At 47.2% G+C, this 24515-nt stretch overlaps 1 long non-coding RNA gene across 1 annotated transcript; it reads left to right on the top strand.

The window, feature by feature from the left end:
* The first annotated feature begins 13571 nt into the window (after positions 1–13571).
* Positions 13572–14384, top strand: LOC134485931 (uncharacterized). Its single transcript, XR_010064344.1, has 2 exons — positions 13572–13793; positions 13896–14384. It is a non-coding gene; the product is annotated as an uncharacterized LOC134485931 (long non-coding RNA).
* Positions 14385–24515: the final 10131 nt, after the last annotated feature.

The raw sequence follows: 24515 nt of genomic DNA, 5'->3' as shown, positions 1-24515 counted from the left end.
AGTCCAGGTGACTTATACCTTCTGAAAATATGAGCCGATGGGCCTTTCCTTGGGCTTTGCAACTGGGGTACGTGAGTGACCCTGCTTGCTTTAATTACATCCCTCAAACAAGTGAGTGGGAGCTTCCCCCCTTCTCCCCTTCCGAGTCCCAAGCAAGGAGAACCAAGTCAATCAGAGCCTTCTCCCTGCTCCATTGCACCTGCTTTGCATCTTCCTGCCCTCCCCCAGCCATGAGTGAACAACTTCTGAACTGGTTCCTGTTTCATCTCCCTCCTGTTAATTAACGTGAAGTGTCTGTTGCTGAGAAGTGCCTGGCTATTTAGTTCAGAACAGACAAGTCTAAACGTACGTCTACTAACTACAGGAGGAGAAAGAAGTAGAAAAGAGACTCAGCTCATGGCCATAGATAGGGGCTCCAACCCTGGGGAGGAAAAGGGTGTGAGTTTATAGGGTACAGAGATCAGGTCTGAGTGGCCTTTCTTGTAGGGCAGTCTCACCAGTGTGTAACTAGAGGCTCTCTGTGGGTGGAAGGGCTTCTAGAAGCATCACCTGCCCACAGCCTTTCCCAGCTTCGCTTCCTGAATCACTCACAGAGGTTCTAGTCCTCTAGTTCAGGTTTTACAGAACAGCTGCCATGGTGACGGACGGCATTTTCTCCAAGCAAGCAGGACTTTCCCAAGTCAGGACATGCCCTTCACACCTTGTGAGGACACAGGAGCAGTGTGGAGCTAGAAAGGAGTGGGCAGAGGGGAGGGCCATGCAGCTGGGATGAGGGACAAAGGGACTCCCAGAGAAGGACTTCGCTTGCTTGGGAATTCTGCCCTGAGGACAGCCTTGCTCTGTGGCTGCTGATGAAAAAATGTCAACTTGAGGTCGCTTTAGTCACTGCCATCTGCCAAGGAGGACAAAGGGCCAGTCTGTGGTCAGGGAGCCCCACGGCAAGAGGCTGGATATGGAGAAGGCTGAGTCTGTGATGTGCTACTCTTATAAAAATGGTCTTCAGTGAGTGAAGAGGGTTTTCCATAAGGAGAGGAACCTGACGGACAGGATCTAAACATCTGCTCTGTTTTACTGCAACATAGGGATGGAAAGAAAGATGTGTATAGAGCAGGATTTCTTGGGTATATTTCCCTTGTAAGAACCCTCACAACCAGAGGGAGACACTTGGCAATCCAAAGATTCTTTGTTTCAGGGTGAGAATTTCCTCAGAGGGAAGCTGTCTCTGGGCTTCCTGCTTCAGATGCTGATATAAAAGTTGGGGTTGGGCCGTCCACGCTAGCACCTGTACTTAGCATACCCAAAGGCCCTGGATTCAAACAGCAGCACCCCTAAAGTGAATAAATGAGTACTTTAAATCTTCCAATAGTAAATAACTCTAGAAAGCTGGCTACTCCGAGACTTGCCCAGTTTTAGTTCCCTGGTCACACAGCCTGGTTCCCTGCAGCCTGCAGATCACAAAGCCAGTTTCCTTTGTGCAAGGCATTTGCATGTGAGGGGAAGATTTATAGGAGATGACCACCAGATGGTGTCTTGGTTCTCCTTAAGCAATTTCTTCTTCGTGCTTTGTTCCCTTGTAGCCGACATTGTGACCTTGAGAACAGTCAGTTCCAGGGGAGATGGTGGGACCCGAGGAGCCACAAGTATCATTTTACTTGATCAGTCTGACAAGACTCCAGGCTCATAAACACAGGAGAGACATGGTCATTGACCAGGAGTTAATGGAAAAGCAGATTTCCTCACACAGTGAGACGTATCCATTAAAGTTCTATCAGCTCCCAACATGCAATCCTGACTCAGGGCTAATTGCTCCCCACTGGCATATCGATGCTGGCTCAGAGCTGACTTCTAGATCCTGAGTCTGGGCAAACTTGCTGAAGAGGGACCGAGAACTCCTCAATCTTATATCAGCCTCAGTGGCTTTCAAACAGATATTTTTAGTTTCTTCCTTTTCTTTATCTTTTCAGACAGGATTTTACTGTGTAGCCTATGTTACAGTTGAACCCCGGGGGGGTCCCCCTGGCTCAGCCTCCCAAGTACAGGAATTGTGTAGACATGTGCCACACAACACTCAGATTAATCCTTTCACTTTTAAAAATTACTTTCCAATAGCTGATAGGCCTTGTTTCTCTTTCGGTGTAAAAACTTAGAAAACTGTTACAAAGAGCTTGGTGACGGGGAAGATGCACTTCTTATTGACAAACGATTTAACTGCTTTTCTTAAAGATAGAGATTAGCCCAGATTGTGGGCCCATTTCCTACTGTGCCCGTGGGTGAGGCAGAGCGGGAGAGCGGGAGAGCGGTGGCTACTGAAGGAACGTGGGGAGCCAGCATTTCCTTCCAGATGCTTCCAGATGAATACGAGTTTATACGGCAGCAGGGGCAGAGGTAACAGTGACCTCGCAGTTTGAGATTCTGTACTCTCATGAAGCAGATTCGTTTGGCTCCTTCAGCTTTTCCCTCTCTCCTTGAAAGACGACGGTGTGTGGATGTTACTACCAGTTTTATGGCCCGACCTGTGTCCACATGAGTGCACACGCACTCACAGGCCCCTTAGCTCAACGCTAAGATAGAAGAAGCTGTGTTCCCACCATTTCCCCTTCACTACCCAAGTCTCCATGCATTGAAGTCGCATTTCTATCCTCCAGGGTTTGTCTCAGGGCATGGCCATGTGCCAGGCATAGTTAGTGACCAGCATGTAACCACAGGTAAGAGCCCTTCACTGAGAGCGATTCTGTGGCTTCTCGGGGCCCCAGCATTTCCTGGCATGTGCGGTTGTGAGGCCATCTGTATTCTCTGGTACTCCATGAAATGCCCATCTAGAGGCTCAGAGCCTCTGTAGGAAGACAGCAGTCACAACCACAGATCTATCGGGTCAAGCCACACCCAGTATATTTCCAAACACGGGCCTGGGGCTGTCTGTCTGAGGCTTCCCCGGAGTCTTATAAAGTGGGTTTGAGTTGGTGACAATAACTATCTCTTTCATTGGTTAAGAACACTCATGCTGGTGTGGCAAGCATCTACTTCCTAATTCTTTTTGAGTGCCTGTTCTATCCCTTTACAAGGAGAGAGATGGCAGGAGTCACTGAAAGGACCCCCATGGTCAGCTATGGCAATGCTGTACCCTTACGAGTCAAACTTACTCCCTAAGCTCTCGGCTCTACCACGTGGACGCTGTGTGGATTTGCACCATTTACCACTGGGAACACATTTCCATTTCATTCCCACGCCAGCCAGGCAGGGCTGAGGGGAAATCACGCTTCCCCCTGGAGCGCCTTCAAGCTGTCTGTAATGCTGGCTGTGCGCCATCTGCTGGTAAGCGGAGGTAAACCCGACTCTTCGGGGCAACAGGGACGTTTCAAAAGATTTCATCTTGCCCTCTGATTTTCATTGAAGGAAATTCAGGGTTAAAGGGAATGACAGGTTTGACTGAGTTCTCACAGTAGTCGAGTCTGGCGGTTAAGAGCAAGCATTCTGGCGTCTTCGAGTCTAAATCCCGCCTTGGCAGTCAAGAATGAGTGTAACCTTGGGCAAATTTCGAAACTTCTCAGTAATCAGTTTGTTATCTACCAGATGAAGAGCATAGTGCTTGCTACCTCGGGGTTTTAAAGAAGATTAAATTAGGCAGCGCATGTGGAAGTGCTTAGCACTGTGTTTGACCCCCATGCGAGGCAAACGGCTAGAACATTCTTTCTCCTGCAGCTGTTGGTTTGTATTGACAATTTTTTTTAGAGATGACACGGTCCAAATTAGCTGTTTAGGGCTCAGAATAAGTGAGTAAAGCACCCAGACAGCATGAAGAAGGGAATATCGGGGAGACAGTGCTTGGAGCCATTGTTAGTCAGATTCACTGAATCGGTTGAGTGGGTGTGGATAAAGAGGTTGGTGATGGGGCCTTGAGAAAGCGTCACCTGGCATCATTTACATGCGTCCCAAGAGACCCAGTGTCACCACCACAATCTAGACTCTTCTCTGGCTTCCTCTGCCTTTGGAATGATGACATTTAGAAAGAACACTTTCTCAGTTCTACAAAGACTGCATCCCCTAAGGAAGCTTGCCTAGTTCCAGTCTCTGGCTAGAAGTTGACCTGGAATCTGGAACCAAACACACAGTTCTCCACCCCTGCAGCTCATAGCAGACATTCTGAGTGGTGGCCCAAGCCACGGAACGAGAGCCCAAGCCAAGCCATAGATGCCAGTGTCGCAGGGCAGAGCAGGGCAGGAATGCATCTGAGGTAGCAAGGGAGACAAGCATGCGGAACTGACCTCTCTATGCGGCTAGGCAGAGGAAGTCGGAGGACAAATATGTGCACTCAGTCTGAAGATGTGCTTTATAACCTCAGGTAATACTTTTATACTATGGGTACTGTTTTCTTTTCTGCTTGTTTTGGGTTTTTGTGATGGGGTCTCATGTAGCACAATGTGTTCTTAATTGTTATGTAGCTGAGGTTAGCCTCACATTCCTGATCTCTTTGCCTCTACCTCCAGAGTGCCGAGGGGTCATTGGCGTGTACTACCACACCCAATTTGGCACTATTCCCCCAGACACACACGTCTTTTTTCTTATCGTTTTTCTGTTCTTGGAGTGTATATCACACAGCATCCAGTATGATTAGAGTTTTAGACACTTAGGCAGAAATGGATATAGAGAGACAGATGATGAACAGGCATTTCTTGGAGATCATTCCTCTCTCCCCAACAGCACTGCAGTCTTCAGCAGAAGTGGTTCTGTGCTGGAATCTGGAGCGCACAGAGGAAGGGGAGAAGAAAGTGAAGGTAAAACATGGGTTTTCCGAGAGGACAAGAAGACGGCTCCATGGCCTGCAGCAGCAGCACAGGCCATTTTCTTCACTCCCTTTCTCTTAGGCCTTGCATCTCCTCATTTAATCCATTAGTATTTGTTGAGGATACCATTGGTACCCGGCACCATGCCAGGCGCTGACAGACAGCACACAGGCTCCCCTAAGAAATCCCACAGTACGCACTGTCCTGGTACTTTCTGCACCGAGCAGGTTACAGCCCACAGTAACACCGGCTTTCTGGCAGAGGCCTGTCTGGGGCACAGAGAGAGAGTCCAAAACAGGGTCCGGAAAAGTTAGGGACACTTCTGCAGTAACTAACTCAGAAACACAGACAGACGACAAGCAAGTGTCAGGTGAAGTAGAGGAGGGATGTGACACCCGGTCAGCCAAAGGGCATCTTGGGAAAAGCTTGAGGCTTAGGAGGATTTGGGCGCTGATCCTTGGGGATAGGGAATATGTGTGTAGGAGGCTGGGAGAATCGGGCAGTGCTATACCAAGAGGGCCACGTGGACTCGAATCAGTTCTCCAGCTTCATCCTAAAGACTACAGGCCGGTGTCAAGCCTTTCCATGAAGAAGTAACCTAAAACATCATTCTTTAAAATATAATTTTGTTTTAGATTTATGTATATGAGTTTTGCCTGCATGTCTGAGAGCCACGTGCGTGCCTGGGTGCCTGCAGAGATTCCCTGGACTGAAATTATGGGTGCCGAAAGTCAACCTGGGGTCCTCTACACAAGTAGTAAGAGCTTTTAACCACTGAGGCATCTCTCCACTCCAGCAAACAGCAGTTTTGAGAGCAACCTGGCTCAGACTAGTTCTTGTCCTGGTGTGGACTAGCCCGTGGCTAAGAAAAGAAGTATAGACTTCTTGCAGTGAACTGCAAAAAAATCGGTGGTAAAGGCCTAACCTGGTGTCAATAAGGATGAGGGACGTCACAGTCTCTAAAGTTGGCCCAGGCAAGATGGCATCTGGGAATGTCACTTTGAGCATCTGGCTCCGGTCATTTGATTTTTCTATTTTCACTATGCTAATTCAGTGTAGGGAGGGCCAGGATTCCCTCTCAGTGGGCATTTGCTCCAGAGCGTGTAGAGTGTGGCTTTGGAGGGCTTGCCCTCAGCCATACTGAATGTCATGAGAACGTCCTGAAACAAACTGTAGCAGCAGCATCCTGGGACTATGTGTTCCCAGATTCTAGATGGAGTCTGCAAGGTGTTTCAGTAGGACTTTCCATACACCCAGGCGCCTTTTCTATTTATTTATTTCTTATACTGGGGATTGAGTTTAGGGCCTCCATGCACGCTAGGATAATGCTCTAACAAAACAAAACAAAACAAAACAAAACAAAACAAACAAACAAAAAAAGAATTTCATTTGAGACAAGCTCTTTCTGAGTTGACTAGGCTGTCCTTGAACTTACAACCCTTCTGCCTCAGGCGTAACAGATGCTACTACTGACGGCATGCTTCTGTGTACCTGGTTCATGATGCTTTTCAGTGTGAGGGCCGAAAGCCAAGGGGACTCCTCGGGCTCCGTTGTTTCTCCACCTTACACCTCTGATCAGGTGACTTTCTTATCACATTCCTCCTGGGACCTGATATGGAACAGGCAGAAGTAAAACATTGCCCACAAATCTATTCAGCTATTCAGCGAGCTCACCTGGTTCCTCCCGCCTGGCTGCCAGTCGAGTTGCTTAGCTGTGCTTGAGATACAACAGCAACAGAACCCCCTCCATTGGGAGGAAGAAGGGGTCCCCATGAGGCCGGTGGCTGTTGGTCATTTCCTTCTGGAAATTCTCCTCAAAGCAGGTAGATGACTTATGGGATACCTATAGATTGGATTCGGGAGGGCTCTCCCTCCTACAGACAGAGAAGCTAGGTAAAGACTGGCTGGCCTCTCCACCTGCAAAGCCCACTTTGCAGTTACAAACAGTAAGATTAAAGCACATAGCTAGGATTCTGACAGTGTCTATTTTTTAGAACCAGACAACAAAATAGCTTAAATGCAGTATAAATTTCCTTGCAGGAAGTGGAAAACACACAAAAGCACTGGAGGAGAAACAGGGAGACTGAACATCGAACAGCCTGTCTTTCTCACGTAACTGCAAGCGGACTACCATTCTAGACTGATTTAATAGCCGTTACCGGATGATAATAATGAAGGCAATTCATGATTAGTGCTTTTGAAGTGAGCATTTCCGGGTTTTTAAAAGAATGCCCTTGGAGCTCGAAGAACTTATATAGGAAAGGAGCTGTGGTGAAGAAGTGGGGTTCTCAGTGTGATACCCTCTGTGGTACACAGAAGATTTGCAAGTCAAACCGCATTTGCATCTAATTTCTCAGAATACAAGTCACAACGGATTACTTCGAGGTGAAAAATTCTAAAGACGCTTGGAAACCTCTTTGATTACACCAGGACAAAGAAAACCAAGCAAGGAAAGAACGTGGGACTTAAAACCCAGTCTGCCATGTGAAAGTGCAAGGACTGAGAGGTCCACGGGAATTCTAGTGCAGGACCGTGAACCACCATGCTCCGCCCACTTTGTGGCCGTGAGTTTTTGTTTCGACATGCTAATGGCATGTTAGCTGGACTCTCTTCAGGCCTGCTCCCTGACCCCCTGCTGAGTCGCCATACAGCTGGGATATAAGACTATGATGCAAAAAATGCTACCTTTAGTCCTAGCCCTGGGGAGACTGAGGCAGAGGATCAACTTGGAGACCAGCCAAGTGGGCTACATAGCACAATCCCATCTCCAAAAGGAAAGGAAAAAGGCCAGTGACACGGTAGGCGTATGATCATGGATGGACAGCGTGGCTTTCATGCCACTGTTTTCACGTCTGCTGCCCTGCTCCACCCCTTACTTCTGGGTTTCAGCTAACAGGAGATGAGAGGGTGCATGGAGAACGTGCCCCACGCTTTATGGTTGCCTTGCCACCGCATATCCTAGACAGAAACGGGGCTACCTGGTCTCAGCTGGTTACAAGAAGTGCTAGGAAGTGTGGCTATTTTTCTGGTCAGTGTGGCTTTAAAGACCTCCATAAATACACGATACACCATAAATATACAAATATATAAACATATTTTATATTATATTTATTATTTTATTTATATTTATATATCATTTATTATTTATCACTATATATTATATGTATGCATTTGTGTATATAAATATGTATCTATGTATATACATACGTATATGTATATATATAATATTATAAATAAGCCAGGACCATGGCCATAAGCAGAACAAATGATGTCCCTGGCCTCCCTTGGGAATCTGCCAGGCGTGTCTACATTTGCATTAGAAACATCAGGCTCCAGACTTCAGGTTCTGTGTTTCCAAATGCAGAAAATCATTCAGGTGGGATTTCTTGTCACCGACACAATCCCAGGAGAGGGAGCAAAGGCTCCTCTAAGTGGGGCAGGAGAGCACAGTGCTGTACACTGTGGTCTAGTGGACCCTGGCCTGTTCCTGCTGTTGACCTAGAGGAGTAGAACCTTATTCCCAGCTCTTTCTCCTCACACTCACCCACCATCCCTTCTAGAGTTGCACAACCTGCGTTCTGGTGTTTCCGTTCGGTAAGTTTTTGTTTTCTTATTGTTTGAGTGGTTCATTGTGTGACTCAGGTTAACCTGGAATTCACTGTGTAACAAAAGGTGGCCTTGAACTTGCAATCTTCCTGCCTTGACTGGACTGCTGGGGCTACAGGAAAATGCATCAGGCATAATTTATTATTAGTGTGTGTGTGTGTGTGTGTGTGTGTGTGTGTGTGTGTCTCTGTGTCTGTGTGTGTGTGTGTGTCTGTGTCTGTGTGTGTGTCTGTGTCTGTGTGTGTCTGTGTGTGTGTGTCTGTGTGTCTGTGTGTGTGTGTGTGTGTGTCTGTGTGTGTCTGTGTGTGTGTGTGTGTGTGATGAGAATCATGAGGAGGTCAAGGGAAAACTTTATGAACTCAGTTCTTTTCTTTACCATTATGTGGGCTCCAGGGGTCAAACTCAAACCCAGGTCCCCAAGCTGGCTCTGCAAACACCTTTACCTGCTAATTCAACTCATTGATCCCTACTTTAAAAAAAGAAAGGTAGTCCTGATGTTCTGGAACTTGCTTGGTTAAACCGTGCTGGCCTTGAACTCAAGAGATGGAATCCAAGAGCTGACATTAAAGGTGTGTGCCATCACTGCTGGCAAAGGAAACAAAACAAAAACAAAACCAAAAAAACCAAGCCCAAGGAAAAGGAAACAAAATTAAAAAGCAACCTTTTAAGAAGTATTTTTGTCTTTGAGACAGGGTTTTACTACGTGGCTAAGACTAACCTTGAATTCCAGTGCTCAACTGACCTTCCTACAGGATGCTCTCCAGTACCAGCAGGGCGACCTGTGCTGCTGCTATACTTGGGATCTCAGTAGGATTCCTATCCCTGTGCTAAAACAACATCACCAAGCAGCATGGGAGAGTGTTTATTTCTCCTACAGCACAGTCCACTGGCAGGAGCTCAAGCAGGGCAGAAACCGAGGCAGGAGCTGATACAGAGGCAATGTGGGATCACTGCTTACTGACTTGCTCCCACTGGCTTGCTCAGTTTGCTTGCTTGCTTTCTTTCTTTCTTTCTTTCTTTCTTTCTTTCTTTCTTTCTTTCTTTCTTTTTTTTTTCCGGAGCTGGGGTCCGAACCCAGGGCCTTGCGCTTACCTAGGTAAGAGCTCTACCACTGAGCTAAATCCCCAGCCCTCAGTCTGCTTTCTTACAGAACCCAGGACAAGCTGCCTAGGGGTGGCACCACCTACAATAGGCTCCTCCCCCCGCCCCCAATACTCATTAAAAAGAAAGCGCTCCACAGGCTTGCCTGCAGCCTGATTTTAGGGTGGCGTTTCTCAATTGAGGTTCCCTCAATGACTCCAGCTGTGTCACACTGACATAAACTAGCCAGCACACCTGGATTGATTTCTTTCCTGCCGCTGCTGCAAGCCTTTACTTAAAACCGTGAAATCAATTTTTATTAAAAATCACAGCAAACAAAGCAGATAAGGTTTGAGCACACAGAGCTGGAAAAGCACTAGGCTCCAAACACCTCAGGAGGCAGATACGCCGCGCTAATGTGGGCACTAGTCTGCCGCTCTCCAGCTTTGCTCCTCCAGCATGGCTCCCCAGACCTCAAGAATGATTTGCAGGGCCTGTCCTTAGGCGATGGGAGCCCTGGCTCGGGTGAATGTCAACCTGTTCTAACCACAAGGATCAGGCTTCTCGATGGATTTCAGATGAATAATTTAACTTCATAAAGCGACTTCTCCACGGAGCCTCCCTGGACAGACACTCTTACAAGGGCTGTGATTTAAGGCGGGAAGGAGGGACCCAGAACAGAAGGACATTGAAACAGACCGCATGGGGCGACCTGCCTAAACAGTAACCAGAGCAGCATCCACAGGTCATCTCTGGGTCTCTACGGTGATGGGGCCACTTCCGGAAGATCTTTGTCCGATTAGTAAGCAGAGCCCAGGTCATTTCAGAGCCCCTGTGTCTGTGACAGGACGCCTGAAGTACATGGCTTGCTGAGTGACAGTCTTCCTATGCTGCAGGTTCAAGGGCTGCCAGGCTTGTGTCCCTCCCCACCATCACCACCACCAGGGCTGTCACTCAGCCCTGTGATGATGACGAATGGATAAGACAGGATTTTTTTTTCAAATTCTCAAGCAAAGTCAAGGATCCAGATGTAACTCTAATGCAGGCAACCGTTTCAAAAGTGGGAAAGCACAGCACAGATCCTCCGAGGCAAGAGGCGAAGGAGCCAGGCCCCACCCACCCTCTGGCTTGGGGGTGGGGGGAACCTTCAGCGGTAGCTGAAGTGGGTGGGGCTTTTGGGAAGAGAAGGGAGGTAGATAGAAGAGGAAGGAGGAGCCCTGCCTATATCCCCACCCCTGTCTTCCCGGGGCCTCGGGTGAGCAAGGGTGAGCTCCTGAGGACAAGACACTCACACAGCTTTTCCAACAGTCCGGACTTCTGGGCTGGGAGGTCATCACATGGACTGGCACTGGCAGCAGTATGCCAGAATTCTACCTCAGCGGCCACTTCATTAGATCATTAACCCCCATGACAGATGAGTGAACGGAAGCACGGAGAGACTGAATCACTTGCTCAGGTCACACAGCCAATGGCAAAGCTGAGGTTTATGTCCAGGAAATGTGACCCCAGATGTTATCTATGCTCCTTAGCACTGAGCCTGAGAGAAACAGGATTCTCAGCTTTGAAGGTTAGTTGTGGGAATCCTGGAGTTAAGAGGAACCAGAAGGGTGGAAAGAGATACAGCATGTCCTGGTGGTTTTTTTTTAAACAAAAAATTTATACTAAAATATGTTAGTATAAGCCGGACAACGATGGCTCATGCTTTAGTCCCAACACTCAGGAAGCAGAGGCAGGCAGAGCTCTGCGAGTTCAAGGCCAGCTATGACAACCAGGGGTAGACAAAGACACTTTGTCTCGAAAAACAACAAACAACAAACTATATATATATATACAACATATATATAATATATATTGTATAATAATATATGTTATATATTGTATGTATTGTGATATTGTATATATATTGTTGCATAGTAGAGATCGTAATACAGTGATTTAGTTGAAGAGACCCCCAAGTATGGTCCATCTCCCTCTTCATCCCCTCCTTACCTGCACAGACATATATATCCACATTCACAGGATCCATTAAGTGCATGTCATATAGATGGTGACTTCTAAAACTTTATGTAAGTGACGCTATGCTGTGTGACCCTCAGGAACATCTGCTGCTGTCTTCTTAACCTTGTATCTCTGAGATTGAGAGAGTGTTCTATGCTGACACACATGACTCATGTTCATCTATTTAATTTAATTTTTTATAGCTATGGGATGTTTTGTTGTTGCTTTTTTGAGATGAGGGAGTCTCTGTGTGTTGCTCAGAATGCTTTCTAACTCCAGAGCACAAATGATCCGGCCTAGCCTCAGCTTCCGGAGAGCTGGCAGTGTGCACCTCTGTTCTCAGCTCCTGCCTTCCAATCAGTGTTCCATTTCCTTATCACAAGGGATAGAGCCCGGGGCCTTGCACACGCATGCTTGGCAATCACTCTGCCTCTGAGCTTCATGTCCAGCCCTGCCCATATTATTGGAGCATAATAGCTAATCAGAAGGCCCACACATCTGCAAAATTGCAGCTCAGGGGATGTGTGGAGTGCTTATACTCATATATCCATCTCACAGCCTAAGGAAAGTAACCAGGGCTGGAGAGGTAGCTCGGGTGACAGAGTGCTTTCCCTGACTCACAGAGCCCTTGGGTCAGTCTCCCAGCACTGCACAAACTGGGCATCATCACAGCGCATGCCTGTAATCCCCGAACTCAGGAGGCAGAGGCAGGAGGATAGGATGTTCAATGTCTCCCTGAGGGGCTAGAAGTTAGGATTCCTCATAGGGAGAGAGATAAAGAGAAGGGTCATGATGAGGAAACAAAGGTGGTGAACTTCCAAGATAGCCAACTTCTTCCTCACACTCCTGACATAAGACAAAAGCCCAACAGCTTAAAACAAAGGACTGGTGGGCTCTCCTCCCTAGTCCCCTGCCTGTGGACATGTTCACGAAAGTTGTGGATGGTTCTTCTTTCCTGGTCTTGTTCTGAAGGACCAACCTTAACCTAGGGGAGGGAGACCCCCTTTGAAGACTCTTAAGACCCCAGCCCCATCTCTACTGTGTGTGTGTGTGTGTGTGTCTTGCTGTGTATTTCTTCACCCCCAATACAAGATTTTCTTTGATGCCTGAATTTTCCTGCAGGACCTCAGATCTCCCCACTGCTACCTGTTGAACTGGAACTGTTTCTCTTGCCGTTTACTTCTTGAGCTGGCAGAGAAAATGAGCCCCATCAGGATCCCTTGATGGCAACGATCCTTGGCGACAAAGTGAGTCAGAGACCAACTGGTCTACCACACAAGACCCTGCCTAAAACCCAAACCGAAAATAAATAAATAAATAAATAATAAGATTTAGTCCTAATGTTATTCTAAAACACTGCAGGTCTAATGAGATGGATATTAGCCCTCAGACCAACACCAGGATTTAGAAACCCTGGCATAGCCTATCCCATGACCATTCATTTTCATTGCAAAACGGCACAAACACATTTTGACTTGAAATCACCCTATTTGCTGATGAACATTTGAGTCGCTCTCACTTTATTTACATTACTGCGGGGGTGTGCACTCACACCCACGGCTCACTAAGGGCGGATTTGCCACTTACAGCCTAATACAGCCTTAACCTGTGGCTCACCAGATCCCAGTTCTGCCTGAAGAGCAGGATGTGAAGGTTGCTCTCCTCCACAGCCGTGATCACAGGGCTTAGAATCCGAATGCCTCCTAATCTACACAGTGGGAAATAAATGGCTTCTCCTCATGATTTACATCTACATGCCACTGCTTCCAAGTGAGGAGAAACATCTCACTATGGGGGTTGCAGGGATCCCCTTTTTTGAATTGATTATTTATGTCTTAGGGGGGTGTTTTGCTTTGTTTGTTTTCCATTGGGTTGTCACCATCTTTATTAGTTTTAAGGACTCCTATATATACTACATGCATTCCCATATCAGCTGTTTATTGGGGGCAAGGCACTTTGTTTTAATTTTCAAAAGAGGGAGGAACTTTCACTTAATGCACTAAAGGATACGGAATGTGATATAAATTTCTATCGAGGTTCTAGAACTGATCGGAATGTATATGAATTGTGACAACTGAGCCTTAAGTTGTGATCGTTGGGAGGAGTTTAGGTTACCAAAAACCAGTCGCGCTAGGCTTGTCTTGGAAAGGCTTCAATTGCCGGCCACCACCTTTTGGGTGACATGCATGAATTATGAGCTGCACTGTGTCCGCACCTACATCATTTCATGAAGCCTGGGAGATGCGTCCCCACCCTCTCCGTGCAGAGCTCAGCAGCAACTGTGGAGGAACCCCGGGCTGTAAAGCAGGGAGAGCTGAGGAGTTTGTGGTGGGCTTTCTGTGAGACCGTAACCTTGGCCTTGCCCTGGGAAAATGCTGAACTGCAGACACTGGATAAATCAGTTACGACTGTGTCCTATGAATCCCGCAGGAATTTTCTGGAGAGTTATACCTGGGCTGGGTACTGACCCATTCAACGAGCTCACTGATTTCTCTAAAAGGGACCGAGGTGACATGCAAATCATGTGTAAGTGTCTTGGAAGGGAATTCGGAGAATAACATCTGTACCCTAAATTTAACCAAAATGCTAATTCCTAGACACACGTCTAAGGGTCCAATTCATCACCTTGTCTCCTCTTCCCTGTCACCAAAACTCGCACTAGGGAGGAGGTGAGAGGGACAGACAGTCCTAAGAGACTTGGGGGAAGCTAGGGCTTTCTGTCAGGGTGCAGTGGAGTAGTGGATGGCAGACTGATCCGGCCAGGAGCAGGGCCTGAGGAGCATCTGCATTCAAGGCCAGCAGGAGATGGGGAGCTGTAGGGAAGCAGAGCTGAAAAGGGAGCTGGGCTGTTCTCTGTGATCTGCGGTTGCCTGGACGCTCCTGTGACCCTAAACCCATATTAAACCAACCTCAAGGTGGCGCTGTAACCTTTGGGAGCTGTGGGTGTGGGTACCTCTTCCCCCATCCCCTTACCCCCATACACAAAAGGACTGGTGACCTATAAAAGATATGGAGTATTTCGGTTGTGCCACAGCAGGGCACAGGAGGTCATATGACTGTCTAAACCAGGAAGCAGCTCTCGCCAGAGACCGGATATGCACTAGGCACCTTTACCTTGGACTTCCGTTCTCCAAACTGTGAGAAGTAAGTTTCAGTCGTTCAGAGATCTTTCAGCCCATGGTGCCTTGTTATAGAAGTCTGAGTGAGCCGAACACTGTCTCTGAGGGAGATTCACCCACATTCTTCAACCATATAAGGTGTAATGGCTGTGCAGCATTCCATCCCACAGCTGTTTCATAATTTATATAGCAAACCCCATATTGTTCAAAATACACGAATATAAATCCTGAGATCCAATCTGGGCATTATTCTAGACAAACAAGTGCCAGCACTTCAACTCTGCCCTGAGGTACTCTATCAGGAGCCATAAAGGCAGCTGCATGCTGGAGCAGTCTCCAGGCGCTGTGAGCAGGTGTGCCAGGTGACAGGTCTCCAACGGCTTGCTCAGCTGTCAGTGGGAGGGTTCCCCTGAGGCCAGCAACAGTGAGGCCTTGTGCAGAGCCCCTCAGCCCCTCAGTTCCACATGAATTTTCAGGCAATTGTCCCTATGTTTAGACAATACCCATCTACCATTGCCCCACTGCCCCACTGCCCCACTGCCCCTCTGCCCCACTGCCCCACTGCCCCACTGCCCTACTGCCCCATTGCCCCAGTGCCCCGGTCCTCAGGAGAACTCTAGGAACAGATCTACCCCAGGACAGTGTGCTTGCCTGGCCATACCCTCCCCAACTGCTGTTTCTAAATTCTATTTCCTCTTGCTTTATTATTTCATTTTCTTATTTTTGGGTTCCAGGGATGGAACCCAGGCTGTTGCACATGATAAACACGTGCTTTAGCACTCAGCCTACCTTGGACTTCTCTCCCCCCTCCCCCCAGCTTACTGAAGGTCTAACTCTAGCCCAGCAGTCTAAGCCTCCCTCCTTTACGGACAGTTTGTCATTTGTAGGGACCTCAAAGTCCACTCAAGACACCCCAAGATCAAGTTCTCGGCACAAAGGAGATTTATTTACCCCAGAGGGACAAAGGTCAGGAATAAGAGACAAAGAAAGGAGACAGAAAACAAAGGGGAAGGGGAAAAGAACAAGAGAGAGGGGGAAGGGATACTAGTCTGAGACAAAGAACTGCCTCTGGGTAGAGAAAAGCAGTTAGAAACCATAGGCAAATGGCAGTCTATAAAGGTATAAGGGGAGCAACCCCCACCCCATGTTGTGATGAAAAGTTTAATTTTGATTGGGCATGCCAAAGGGGGATTTTGACTGCTGGACTTCAATGCTTTGATAGCTGGACCTTGGAGTCAGCCTTGGGAGGAGGAAGTGGCCAAATAAAAGAACAGGCCTTGGTGGCTAGCTTGAGGAATGTAGTCTAATGGTTTTTAGCAAAGTGGAGGGCATGGCTGGCCAGAGTCCCATCAGTCAGCCCCTGTATTAAAAACAAGACAGTTCTGATCTTGCTGGTCTAGCTAACACATTTCTTCTCAATATTTTCACAGCTATATGAAGGTAAAGAAGCCAGTTAGTTCCTTAGGGGCTGCTTTAAAATTTTCCTTCAAATTGAGTACTTAAAAATGTGCTCTCTCACAGTTGTATAGGCTGGAAGGCTTAAGTTGAGACATGTGCAGTCCCACTGGGGATTTGGGGAGAATCCTGCCTTGTCTCATCCACACTATCCGGCCTGTGGCTGAAGAACACCTGTCTCTTCAGGGACCTTCTCTCCTGGCCCTTGTCCTCTCATGTTCTATCCTAAGGGCTTTAATATACAATAAAATGCTATAATATCATCATGTTGGGAGCTGACACAGAAGGACAATGACCAAGGCCAACTGAGGATACATTGGTGTTACTGTGTCTCCAAAGACTGGAGGTGTTGGGGGACAAGGATTGGGGGCAGATTCTGAACTGTTTCAATTTAGAAGCTGTCAGCTTGTTTTCTGTCACCATGGCAAAGTAAAGGGTGAGAGAGTCACACTAAAGAACACAGGCTTCCGTTCATTTCTCTTAACCTAATGCTTTGGGCCTGTGGTAAGGCAGTGTATCACTGATGGAGTGCATGGAGGAAGCCTGTTCACACCATGGCAGCTGGGGTGAGACAGAGAGAAAGAGACAGACAGACAGACACCGAGACAGAGACAGACACAGAGACACAGAAACATAGAGACAGAGAGACAGAGACAGAGAGACACAGAGTGAGAGACACAGAAATAGAGACAGAGAAAGAGACAGAGAGACACAGAATAAGAGACACAAAGAGAGACAAAGACAGAGAGACACAGAATAAGAGACACAAAGAGAGACAGAGACAGAGAGACACAGAGAGAGAGACAGAGAGAAAGAGACTGGAATACCACATCCCCTTCAAGGACACTACTCAGTGACCTAACTCCATTCCACCATACCCCCCCTAAGTTTCGACCGCCTTTGGATAGTACCATAGGCTGGAGACAAAGCTTTTTTTTTTAAAGATTTATTTATTATATATAAGTACACTGTACCTGTCTTCACACACACCAGAAGAAGGCATCAGGTCTCATTACAGATGGTTGTGAGCCACCATGTGGTTGCTGGGAATTGAACTCAGGACTTCTGGAAGAACAGTCAGTGCTCTTAACCACTGAGCCATCTCTCCAGCCCAAGAGGAAGCCTTTAACACAAAGACTTTTAGGAACATTCAGGACCCAAACTAAAGGCCACCTGGACTATCAGGCTGTTGGTATTTCCAGATCTTTCATTTAACTGTATCTGCAACTACTACTTCTCAAGGTAAAGGTCAGAGTTACAGTTCCAAGGCCTAGACCGAAGCCATTTAGCCCACACTGTGCTGTATCCTGCTTCCTTCCTCAGGAGCTCCAGCCTCGAGCCATGATAAATCCTGTTATAACCATCATCCCCCCATCTCAAGCATCCTCACATCGATAGCCCCTCCCTCCCAGCTCTCCTGTACTCTAGAGCCCAATTCTAAGAGGTCTGATGGGAGATGTCACTGCCTCTGGTGAATCCATCTCCCCCTCTCTTCAGTGCAGTCTTTACCCACTCTGACTACCAGATCCACCTCTGTGGGAACTGCCTGGTGGCTTCCCTCACTCCCTTGTTTCTCAGTTCCTGAAGTCTTAAGCATTGAAGGTCACCAACTTCACAGAATTAGTGAGAGCCTGCCAAAAACCAAAACAACAACGAACCACTGTGTTGGGGGGACCAGGGTAAAGGTAAATCGCTTGCCTTGCAAGCGTGAAGACTGGTGTTCGGACTCCACTAAGGTGTGTTTTCTCATTTATTTTTATTTATATGAGTGCACTGCAGCTGTCTTCAGACACACCAGAAGAGTGCATGATCCCGTGGATTCCCTGTGGATGCTGGGAATTGAACTCAGGACCTCTGGAAGAGCAGTCAGTGCTCTTAACCGCTGAGCCATACACCAGCCCTTGTTTGTTGTGTTAAAGGTACTAGGGACATCGAGACAGGTAAAACCTTGCAACTTGCTGAAGCCGGACTAACCTAATCAGTGGGCTCCAGGCTAGTAAGAAACCCTAGCTCAGAAAACAAGGCGGGTAGAGCCAGAATAGAGACGCCCAACATTGACATCTAGTCTATACATGTATGCACACACATGTGTACCTCATACCTACAAATATACACACAGACCACTCACGCTTAAGGGTCAAATTTTTAAAGTAAAGGGCTAATTTTATCATAATTTAAGACGCTGACTCAAAAGTGTTTCAACAGTTTCTGCTCACTGACAAAATGCCTGTGGTAAGGAACTTCAAGAGCTGCAGAGTCTGATTTTGACTGACGGCCTCAGGGTATTCAGCCTCTGGTCTCTTGGCCCATGGCTTACCAGGCCTTTGGTGGAGCATCGATCTTGGGGAGAGTGCTCCTGGCTGCTGTTGAGCTAATGGACCACCACAGGAGAAAGTCACATGGTTGGGTGAGTGACTTCACTTCAAGTTCGTGACCACAAGTCACCAATGGACATGGCATTTCCATTATGAATCTCTTTTCCCGTCAGAGCTTTCAGACTTTTCCTTCCCATCCCCCACGAAGATGGTCAGTGCCCTGCCTCACACACAGTTGAGAAAATAGATGCCATCAAGGGACAGTTGGATTCTCTTCCCGTCTGCACACCTACAGAAACCCTCACTCTCTACCTGTCTTGTCACACCATGAGCATTCTGCTCCCCGAAAACTCATCCCTCAGAATGACAGCCCAGGTGAGTGGCAGCTACGCCAGGGCCATTGATGCTCTGGGTGTATGCCCAGGAGGAAGCCTGCTAAAGGGTAGGCATGAAGTATTTGCCACATGAAGAATTTCCTTCTTCCATTTATGTCTCTTTTTACTCCACCATCAATATCTTCTCTACAGGGTGACTGTTATCAATGTCAATGGTTATCCTGATGAATGGATATCAGGACTATTGATATCAATGTGTGGAGTCTCCCATGTAAAAGAGAGTCGTGTGTCCCAGCCCTGCAATCCTCTTCCTTAGCCCCACACTACTCCAGAGTGTGGGCTAGCCTGGAGCACACTGCCACGGATCTCCTGCACACGCTTGCCGGTCTCTTTGTCTGCTCTCCTGTTCCGTGTCTGGTCAATGGCTTCTCCATTTTTCTAAAGTTCCTTTGTCAAGGATATCCCTGACCTCCATGTTCTCAAACCCATCTGTAAGGCGGAACACAGCTGCCCACTCCCTTTCCTCCAGTCTGTCTTTTTGCTGGTCCACAGTTTAATAAGTGTCATGATTTTTCCTCCTATCCCAGCAAACACTTGTAACCAGCCTTCATCACTGGGTCACCTCTCCCCATACCCACACCAACCCACATTCTTCCCTAGTCATTTCATTTTTCCTGCAGTTTAAAACCCGGGCTCTAAAGGCTATGCACTTGCTGAAACTTGCTAATTCATTCCTTCAGCTCGATGTCTCTGCCCTCCCAACTTTCAAACCATTCAAATATGGGTTTGAGACCCTCATTTCCTCAATGTTAGCCTCGATCCCCACCCCTCAGCCCTAACACTCCCTCTCTCAGGCTTCAGAATGGTGTGACTAGCTCCATTTCTATATGTCATAGGCTACCGTGTAGCTTCATCCAGAGCTAAGACGTAGGTTTACTCAAGGCCACCATGTAGCATCATCCTAGGGAACGAGCTTTTCTGGAGATGAACTCCTGGAACAGGAAGTGCTGAGTCAGAGGCTTATGTTCCTTCTAAGGAGTGCAGGTGCCCTTCAGTGTCTATGGAGCCTGAATTCCTGGAACCACTCTGACACCCAAACCCACAGGTGCTCAGTCCTGTACACAACTGTATATATTTGCATAAAATCCATGCTGTATTCTCTTGTACTTTAGTAAGCGCCGAGTTGCTTCCAGTGCTCAACATAATGATAAGCAAATACAGGCTGTGTTGTGCTCTTTTGGGGCTGATGATAGGAAGTGTGTCCATGTCTAAGACAGGTGCGATTTTGTGTTTCGAATACCTTTAACCCACAGTTGGTTGAACCTAGAGATGCTGATGTGGGGTAAGAAGGACCTCAGTCTATCAGTGTCTCCAGACCACTCCAAAAGTCTTTGAAGTTCCTGACTTTATCAGTTCCAAAGTTACGTCAAGTTTTCTTCTAAGTACGGAGTTTGCTTTCTGGTGAACCTTTTCCTATTCTGGGGCAGCGGGAGTCACTTGGGGTTCTCACTTGGGTGATTCGGGTACAGACACTGAAGGGAATAGATACCAAGAAGTTCATGGGGCTCCCTGAGTCCAAAACTCAGCCCACACCCCTGTCCAGCACCCACTGCTGAGGATTCCATCCAAGCCAGACTCTTAACAGGGCCACTGCTTGCCCTGTTTCGGGCACCATGTTCACTAAGTCAGGTTTAAAACTGTTCCCTATCTTTCTGCTGCCATGACAGTGTCTGAGGTAGTCAGCTCGAGAGGAAGAAAGAGTGTGTGTTTGTTTTCAAATGAAAACATTCCTTTAAAGTTACACAAATTTATAGGTTCATCATGGTGTCCTCACAATACACATCACCGTGCTTGGTCTGCATTGACCCTCCCCTTTTCCTCTCCCCTCTCGCAGGACCTGTGTCCTCCCTCAGGTCATCTCCTCTTTGCTCTCATGCCACATATACCACAGCATGCATTCTTTTTATTAAGATTTATTTATTGTTATGTGTGTGTGTACATGCGTGTGCATGTGCATATGTGTGTGAGTGTGTGTGTGTGTACTTGTGTGTGTGTGTGTGTGTACACATGAGAGCAGTGAAATCGTGCATCAGAGTCCAGCAGAGTCAGCTCCCCCAATCTGAAGTCAGAGCTTCAGGGGGTAATGAGCCTCCCACATGGTGCTGCAAACCTCTGCAAGAGCAATAAACCCTCATAATCTCCAGCCCTGTCTCAGTCCCAATTCCCTTTCTTATCTCCCATGTTTTAGACTCCTCACCTCTCACTGTCTCCATCCTATTTCCATGTTCTATAGTACATATGTACATGTGTGTGCATATACAGATAGCCACTCACACAGATAAAGATTCTGTATAGAAAAGAAAATGTGATTTTTTTCTTTGAATATGGCTTATTTCACTTAACATAGTAACTTAACTGTTACACTGTGGCAGGAAGGAGAGAGGATATTTTAATTTTTCCAGGTTCATAAGCAGACACACAGAGCACTCCTCATGGGCTCAGGCTCTCATGCTAGAGTGGCTAGCATTCTCAGTCATTGACCTGTCCCCCAGCCCACCATTTGTATTTCTCCCTTTGAGGACCATCCATTCCACTTATGGGTCCATTTAATGAATTAATGATTCTGGAGTTGTTTGGGGGTTGTTTAATTGTTAGAGCTTTTTATAGACTCCAGGGGATAGCTCCTTTCTGATAAATAATTGGCAAAGATCCTCCCCATTGTATACATGGTCTCTCTGCTTGCTGATTCTTTCCTTTGTCATCCAACCCTTTAATGTATGGCTTTTGCCAATTACTTTCTGTGCTGTTAGGAGGACTTTTCTGAAAGCCGTTGCCTATAGCTGCATGTAAAAGTATTTTCCTCATTTTCTGTAGCAGGTCAGAGTTCAGGTCTTACATGAGTTCTTTGCGTTAAGGTCTTACATCCAGATTTTTGGCCCATCTTGATCGGACTTGCATGTGTGTATATATGGAGAGGTGCTTCTCCTTTCATTCTGCGCATGTGCAAGTCAGTGTGGCAGTCCACTTTGCTGGCCCCAGAGGTTTCAGTCCATCGTCACTCTGCTCTGTGCCTTTGATCCTGTGTTGAAGCAGCTCACCATGGTGGACATGTGTGGCAGGGTTAGCCACTCACCTCTGGCCACTGGGAATCAAAAGAAAAAGAGGAAGGGACCATGTCCCTCAAGCCCATACCCCAGTGACTAAACTTCCAATAGGTTCTACCTTCGAAAAGTTCCACATCTTCCCAGTTGCCAGATGGACCAAGCCATCAATCAGCACATGGGTTTGGGGAACGAACATTCTAGATTCAAATTAGCAAATCCTGGATTGGTTCCTGTGCTCTGGCTTCCCGGGAAGTAGAAAAAGGATACACAGGCCACCTCGCTTTCCTCCCCTAAGACTCTGGAAACCTCAAAGGTAACAGATATCCCTCACGATCAAACTGAAAGGGTTCCTAAGTCACATGGCTTGTAACAGAGAAATGGACATGCAGAGCACATCGCGGATTCTCTTCTTATAGCTGTGCACATTATCTGGTCACTTCACTCACTGCTGGGACAAAGTGCCTGAGAAGAAACAATTTAGGGAATGATACACTGCAGCATGACAGAGAAGGCACGTCTGCAAAAACAAGAAGCCAGAGGGTCACACAGTACATCCACATTCATGAATCGGAGAGCCAATAGGAAGTGAGGCTAGTTAATAACCTCAGGCCACGCCCACAGAGGCCCACTTCCTCCAGCAAGGCCCCACCCTCCTGAAGGCTTACAACCTAACTAAACAGGGCTACCAGCCAGGAACAAAGTGTTCAAACACTTGAGCCAATGGAGGACGTTTCATAATCAAGTCACCACAGATGTGGCACGTGAACAGACGTGCAACATGGTTTGTACATAGAGAAACAACATGTAAACTAATTATGTTGTGTCAGAGCTTGGTTGTGAGTCTTCTTGCCAGTTTTTTGTCTGTTCTGCTAGCAAGCTCTGCGTTCTGTATGTCAACGACATATTAACATTTGTGCTGGTTTTTTTGTTTGTTGTTTTGTTTTTTTCACTAGTCTGAAGATAAATTTTAGGTCAGTATTTTGTCCCCTTTTAAACAGGCTTAGAAAACACAGCAAACATGAGTGATAAGATGTCTCTGTACCATTATGGAAAAAGTCAGGAAGTTTCTCAGCTGGATTCTGCCCTGTTTTCTCCCTGTCTATCATAGGTGGGGGGAAGGGCGTGGCTCTTTTTCTTCCCCAAGCATTGCATTGCCATGGCTACCCTCATCCCTGAGAGTGGAAACTGCGGCTGCCATTCTACCTGCATAAGTAGTCTGCTTTCAATTTGGCAGCTAGTCTGGTATTTCTTTCCACGGGCAGGTTGTGAACCTTGCCCTGGTTTCTGCAGGATCGTGTTCACCCGCTGTAAGCTGGACCTCTTTCGCCCGGCTTTTCAGAGCAGTAGAAACCGAGGCAGGTGTTTAGCAAAGGTGGTGAGACAATGAAGCGGTGTTCTGCATGTCCTCTGCAGCCACTTGCATGGGCAGCGTCATACGGGCATGTTAAAACAACCCGGCCACTAGCTCCCATTCCGCTCTCCACCCCCACCCACTGAATCACTATCTCTGGCAGCAGAGGCAAGGAAAGACGTTCCCAGATGGCCCTGAGCTGAAGAGCCAGGCCCATGGTAGCCAGGGAAGAAGGGCAGGAATGAGATTCCAAGGTGCAGGCCTTGGTCTCCACAGCTGTAGGGCAAGAGGCAAGGGGATGGATACAGTGAGCGGGAACATGCACCGAGGTGGGTGGGGTTCCCATCCACTCCACAAGTAGTCGATGACTGTTCTGTGCAAAATCCATGTCAGAGAATAGTTATGATATTCTCACCCTAAACTACTAGCTAAATAAATGGTATACAGGTGGGAGGAATGAGGAATGCGGGGTGGGGGTGGGGGGTAAAGCAGGGAGAGAGGAAGGGAGGGAGGGAGAAAAAGGGGAGGAAGGGAAGGGAGGGAAGAGGAAGTTAGCACTAACATTTTTTTACCTTCTAAAATAAAGGAGCTAAATAGATGAAGAGTTAAAGGATTTTTTTCAGTTCCAATTTTCTGCAATTATGGGATGGTTTGATCCCCCCATTACTACTTTGTAGACATACTTCTGAGACCCCCCCACCCCACTCTGCACATCATGCTTTTTGGAATCTTTTTCATAGTATTTCCAAATATATCTATGTGAATACATGTATCCTGCAGTTCATTTCACCTGCTGTATAATATTCTAATTAATATAGAACACATTGCTATAAGTATCTCAGATACTTACCAACTGATGACTCTTCTATTTCTGCTGATGTTAGTTAGAATAATTGTTGCGGTGAGTTTCTGGCTGTACAGCTCTGTGCTTCTGCTGGTCTCATGCATGTGCCACCCAGGAGCTATCTCGGATCTGCGAATGAAACATGCAGAAAGGGTGGGTGCTCCTAAACTTTCTCCTGACACCCCAGGCCACCCCAGGCCCAATTAGGGATGTGGTCAATGGCCACTTACCCAAAATCTCACATGGCCGATTGGCTTTACCTCCTCCTGCTACCGTGTCCCCTTCTTCTTCTGCAGTCTCCAAGATTGTCCCTGCATCCTACCTGCCAATTCCAAGTGTCCCATCCCTGTGGCCAGCCAATAGCTTCTGTTAGCTTTATTGCTAGACTAAAAACCAATTGGGAACAAGGTTCTTCAGCATCTGGACACTCAGATTCAACCAATCTCCAACAAATAATGAAAAGACATTTATGTGCATATCAGTGTGTGTGTGTGTGTGTGTGTGTGTGTGTGTGTGTGTGTGTGTGT

Source organism: Rattus norvegicus, chromosome 2 (genome assembly GCF_036323735.1).
Source record: "Rattus norvegicus strain BN/NHsdMcwi chromosome 2, GRCr8, whole genome shotgun sequence".
In the NCBI taxonomy this organism is placed as follows: Eukaryota; Metazoa; Chordata; class Mammalia; order Rodentia; family Muridae; genus Rattus; species Rattus norvegicus.
This window is presented reverse-complemented; position numbering and strand designations above follow the sequence as displayed.